The sequence below is a fragment of the Galeopterus variegatus genome, unplaced genomic scaffold, assembly GCF_000696425.1.
Source record: "Galeopterus variegatus unplaced genomic scaffold, G_variegatus-3.0.2 Scaffold8944, whole genome shotgun sequence".
NCBI lineage: Eukaryota > Metazoa > Chordata > Mammalia > Dermoptera > Cynocephalidae > Galeopterus > Galeopterus variegatus.
In genome coordinates this window covers 27,448-33,824 of record NW_007735055.1, presented here as the reverse complement: position 1 = coordinate 33,824, position 6,377 = coordinate 27,448, and the positions used below count along the sequence as shown (strand labels likewise).

The window sequence follows — 6,377 nt, the reverse complement described above, 5'->3', positions numbered from 1 at the left end:
AGGCAAAAGGAAGAGTGTTTACAAAAGCAAAGAACAGTCGTTCTCGACTAGGGCCATTTTTTGAAGGATGTTTGGTAAGGTATGAAGATGTTTGGGTTGTCAGAACTAGGGGTGGGCATGCTACTGGCATCCGGTGGGTAGAGACCAGGAATGCTGCCAAACGGCCTGTGATGCACAGGCCAGCCCCTACAACAGAGAACTGTCTGGTCCAAAATGTAAATAGTGCAGTGATTGAGAAACCTTGATGGTGAGACATGAAGCATTATGTCGAGTCCTGAAAACTAAGTATTTTTGCATGGTTGGAAAGCAGTGCAGCATATTGGTGAGGAGAAAGGAGAGTCCAAGGAAAAACGGAGGACATGAGATCAAGCATAGACTTGGGGCATAAATGTTTTGCTGTAGGGTTTGGATTTTATCCCGAAGGAGGCAGGAACCATCAACATGTTAGTCAATGGGGAAACTAACATCAACACCACTCACATCTGAAAAGATTAGCAATATACGTGAATTGGTATTATATATTTGAAGGTAAATGGTGATGCTGAAGACATCTAAAGATCTTGGGCAGTGCTCTAGATGGATTGCAGAGCAGTGAGGCTGGGGCACTACTCAGGTGGACACGGGCAGGGCTTTAAAGTAGATACATATGACTTAATGACCCTCTGTACGTGAGGACGATGAAGCCAGGGATGACTGCTGGATTTCCAGCTGGACAGCTGGGCGAGCGTCACCACTGCCTGAGGTCAGGAACTCCAGACAGAGGAGTGAGCTTGTGGTGGCAGGTGTGAAAGCTCAAAAGCGTATTGGGCCTGAGGGAATAAATAACACATTTCAGGTCACCCATGTGCTGTGACAGAGCCGGAAGTAGAGCACAGTGCTGTTCTCTCCATCACAGTAACTTCATCACAAAAGGCCCTTTTGGGAAACGCAGACTAAGTTAGAACCAATGATTAATATATTCCCTTGCATTAGACCCCGTCATCCCTTGTGCTGAGCCCTGTGTGGGTGCTCAAAGTGTCAACAGTTTAGTGGGACATCGACAAACAGCAAGGCTGTGTTCACACCTTGGTGTTTTATTCTTCCTGTACTGTGAGTTGTATAATCAATTGTTTCCATATTTTCTGTTAGTTCAAAAGAGAAGTAAGTTGTTGTTGAGTCAATATACGAGGAGATTTGCGTTCATTCTCTGAACGGTGATACATGTGCGTGCACACAGGGGTCAGGAGGACCACGTGAGGACAGGCTGCACTGCCTCTGCATGGCCCTTCCGCCCCTTCCCAAGGGCCAGAGAACATCTGCCACAGGGAGGTCTTCACCTGGCTGAGGGCCGTGGGTTTAAGGCGTGCGAGTGCAGGAGCTGTAGGCCCATGCAGATCTCTCGTGACTTCATTTCCCTTTCTTCCCACTCCGCTGCACCCTCCAGTCCTCTACGCTCCTTCAAGAGCAGTGCAGATGAGCAAGACTCGGAAGCTGTTAATACCCACTTTGCCTTACAATAGATTTGTAAGGTGTTTCAAGGTCTATATGTTAAAATGCAGACACAGAAATAGATGAGAACCTGAGGAAATGTAGAACACCTAAATGAGTAGCTTTTCAATACAAAATAGAAGATTTTGTGAACATGATATCTTCCCCATCTCCTTTTAAAATTTCTACCATGCTTTAATCCAACAACTAGTTATTGATTTACAAGCACGCCTCACTTTGCGTGGTAGGACATGACCATAAAAATGACCATGAAAGCTGAAACTGTAAAGTGATCTTAACAATCAATGGAACAGAGTATAATTATTCTGTGACCTTTAACATTTTTTGTCCAAGGATTAAGAGCTCTCTCACTGTTTCATACACGCGTACACACATACAAGGAAATGAAAAAAAGCCAATAAAACAAATAACTGTTTAGTATACTGTAACTTATGAACATTAGTAACAATGAGAATTAAAGTGTTGTTTTTTTAAAACAAAATTATCAAAAGCAGTTTCCACAAGGTTTGCCTTCCTATCATATGACACAGAGTGAGCATCTTTTCTATGCCTTGGAAAATTGTCATAACCACTCATAAGTCTGGAACAGCTTCCAACATTTTATCCTTTGTGCTTCAGCATCACAAAATATCTCAGAGAGTTCCTTTGACATGGAGCTCTCTTGCCTTCCTATCATATGACACAGAGTGAGCATCTTTTCTATGCCTTGGAAAATTGTCATAACCACTCATAAGTCTGGAACAGCTTCCAACGTTTTATCCTTTGTGCTTCAGCATCACAAAATATCTCAGAGAGTTCCTTTGACATGGAGCTCTGTGCTGGCACTTGTTCACTTAGTCGTAAGCACCTTCCTCATTTGTATTGCCAGGTTCACCTCCCCAAGTTCCCTGGCTGTGTCCACAATCCTACAGTCAGCTCTTATCACCCCATTTAAATAGATGTGGATTTTTCTTCTTCTGCTGTAACCTTTTTCTTTCTTTTCTGCCCTTTCATCTTTGTTGGCCACTTCTCTCTTTCAGTTGTCCATTTTTGTAAACTGTCATATGGGTTTATTACTGGGAAACTAAGAAGCAACACAACTGTACGCTCTGCTGTCTGTGCATGAACTGAGCAGCCAGTGCACAGTGATCAGCCATCAAGAAGTGACATGGTTGGCCCTGATTCTGCTGTGCATCTGTTGTTTGTGCAGAGGTTTGTGACCGAGGCATCAGTAGCAATGTTTGCACTGTGGAGACAACAATTTGAAACTCAAACTGTTATTTAACTAAACTTTGAGCATTCAGTGCTGTGAGATCTCTCCGAGTATTCCGTAGCATGAAGTGCTTTGCCAGCATCACTGAGATCTGTGCTTATGAGAACTGTGCAGAGTGAGAACCGCCTGCACCATGGCACCCACATGATATGACACATGTGGTGGTTACAGCTTGAACAGGGCAGTTTCCTTCCATGGGATCTCCAGTCTACTGGGAAAAGTGATGAGAAATTCAGCGTGCAACTTTATTCTCCAGTGGAACTAAATCTAACTTATTTTCCTGAACATATCCTGCTGCTCCTGACTCTGCCTCCTGTCACGTGCTCACTGTGGCTGCATTGACCTTTAACCCTGTCCCTGCTCCTTTACCTTCTTTGCCCCTCTTGATCTGTCATGAGTCAGTTCAGATCGCGTCATCCACAAAACCCTTCCTCTCACCTTTCCGTGTCCTTCCTCTTCCAAGTTCTTGCAGCCACTGTACCGCTCTTGCCTCTGCATCTCACAGGTCAGTGAAAACTGTCTGCCATCTGCGGGTATCTCCAGCTAGACCAGAAGCCCTCAAGGTCTGGAACTGCCCTAGGTCCACCTTTTATAGAACCCGCCCTGGCCATCTCTTCCTGGTTTGCAAATCTTAGTATGTGGCTCCAGCATCTACCCAGTTACACATTCAGTGAAGCCGCTCAGGAAATTGATGACAAATTCTGTTGCTGCTTCTGCTGTAGGACTGATTCCTGATTCTTTTCTCCATTGCTGTTACTTTAATGAAGGTGGTCATCTCTTTTTCAGGTGTCTGGTTGTAACTTCCCCTCCAGCCATCGTCCACTCTTCTGTAGCATTACTTCTACGCCATAGGCCTGGGAGGACGTTCAGACCCTACTGGGACTGCTTCATGGGCTCCCCACGGTCCCCAGCAGTGACCTCAGGGAGGACGTGAACACCCCAGAGAATGGCCAGGGCAATCTACTAAAGTGTGGGAAGAAAATTGTGGGAACTCGATTTACATTTATTGTTACCTAAACAAGAAGAATTTTTAAAAAACCTTTTACTAGTGTTGTATTAATGATAGTATATGTACGTAATACATAAATAGGTACAAGTGAATTGTGATGCTCAAAACATTTTTATGGCTTGGGTTACCCCCAAAGTATACTACAAAATGAGATCCAAAATAGGCTTACTTTATAACTTAAGTACTGTTCATCAAGGGATCACTTTCTCAATATAAATGACTTTCTTATCTCTGGTAATATTCTTTCTCTGAAATAGACTTGATTGATATTAACATAGCCACTCAGGCTCTCTTACGACTTTTGTGACCACGTTTAGTCTGCTCCCCCATGATCACACAACATTCATCCTTTTGACTACAGCCAAGCCAGTGACTGTAAAGTGCTCTCTCATTATGGTTTTGTGGCTCCATAGTGGCCAATGGCATTGAGCATCTTTTCACATGACTATTGGCCATTTCTATGTATTATTTAGAGAAATTTTTAGATACTTTGCCCTTTTTGATGGGGTTTCCTCCCAATTTTTTAGTTATAAAGGCTTTTAATCTATTCTAGATATAAATCCCTTGTCATGTGTATGATTTTCAAATGCTTTCTCCCATTCTGTGATTGTCCTTTCACTTTCTTGAGGGTGTTCTTTGAAGCACACAACTTTTAAATTTTGATGGTGTCCAGTATACTTATTTTGTCTTTTGTCACTTGTATATTTGATGTTTTATATAAGGTTCCTAACTCAATATAAGATTTATTCATATTTTCTTCTAAGACTTATAATTTTAACTCTGTGTTCCTAACAGCAGAGTTTCAAATGCATGAAACAAAAATTGTGATAGAACTACATGAAGATACAGACACACCCACAAATGTAGTTAGGGATTCAATACGCCTCTCCTCAAATTGGCAGAACAGTTAAGCATCTTTGTTTGTGTGAAGCAAATGCTGTAAACAACACAGAGGTCCATCAACAGGTCACTGAATAAACAAATTGGGGTGCAGCTGTACGATGGAATACAATTTAGCAGTAAAATGAAATGAACTCTTGACACAAAATGTATGAATCTCAAAATGATTATTCTGAGTGAAAGCTAAAAAGATTAAACATGAAAAGATAAAAAGTACACCTTGTATGAATGCAGTTATGGAGACTAGAAAATGTAAACTGATGGGAAGTGACAGAGAGCAAAAGAGTTGTCTGGGGAGGGGGGGTGACAGGAGGGTCACAGGGTGTGAGGCTGCTAGTGGGACTGTGGGTCCGTGCACGCTTTTGCTCGTGATGATGGGTTCATGGGTGCACACATGTGCTAAAATGGAATTTTATACTTCATACCCATGCAATTTATTGTGAGTCATTTGTACGTCAATTAATGTGTTTTAAAAAATGAAATGTACCTAACAATAAGTTAGTATTTCTGTCTTAAACAATTAAGTTGTTACTTCATGCAACAGCAATGAATAGAAAATGAAATCTTAAAAATCATACCTTTGGGCCAGCCCCATGGTGCACTCAGGAGAGTGCAGCGCTGGGAGCGCAGCGATGCTCCCACTGCGGGTTCGGATCCTATATAGGAATGGCCGGTGCGCTCACTGGCTGAGCGCGGAGTGGGCGACACCACACCAAGGGTTGCGATCCCCTTACCAGTCACAAAAAAGACAAAAAAAAAATGATACCTTTGACTGTAGCATCAAAAATACATCTTACTCTGAAGAAATAAATCTAGTGACAGATTCTACACTGAAACTTAAACATGTTTTCAAATAAAACAGGGCTACAATAAAAGTGTTCATAAACTGGAAGTTTCAGTATAGGAAAGATGTGAAGTTTTCTCTAAAATTAATCTTTAAATTCATTGTAAATTTCAATGAATTATCAAGAATTTTTAGCAGAATTTAACAAGCGGATTCTAAAATTCATACAGAAATGAAAAGGGTCAATATTAGCAAGATGTTCTTGACGCTAATCCAGCTGTTGCACTACTGGATATCAGGACCTACTGCTATGAACAGAGCCGTGTCCCCCCAGTCCTCCTGACCCAAGTCCACACTGGAAGCCCTGACCCCTCTACCAGGGAGACTCACACCTTCTCACAACCAAGTGAAGCTGTCCTTGCCCTCCCCGGGGGTCTGCTGTCTCATGCAGCAGGCTGGAGTCTGGATCAGGCTCTGCTCAAGGGGGAGGGTAAGACTGACATTCATTTGACATTCTCTTACATGTAAAAATAGCCCATCAAGACCTGAGTGGGTAGTTCCAGAGCGCTGGCAGCAAAGATAAACTCACTTAGTAGAAACACCTGAGAGAGTCAATCCGAAGGCCTTACACGTGCGTGACACATGCTCTGACATCTGGCTTTGTCACTGGTGGTCCCCATGTCCTGGAGTCATGTCCAGCAGGCTGGAGTCTGGATCAGGCTCTGCTCAAGGGGGAGGGTAAGACAGACATTCATTTGACATTCTCTTACATGTAAAAATAGCCCATCAAGACCTGAGTGGGTAGTTCCAGAGGGCTGGCAGCAAAGATAAACTCACTTAGTAGAAACACCTGAGAGAGTCAATCCGAAGGCCTTACATGTGTGTGACACATGCTCTGACATCTGGCTTTGTCACTGGTGGTCCCCATGTCCTGGAGTCATGTC

The 6,377-nt window shown here is 42.9% G+C and overlaps 1 pseudogene; it reads left to right on the top strand.

Annotated features, from left to right (window-relative positions):
- Positions 1 to 677: 677 nt before the first annotated feature.
- LOC103608879 overlaps positions 678 to 6,377 on the top strand; it is an 11,638-nt pseudogene continuing 5,938 nt past the window's right edge.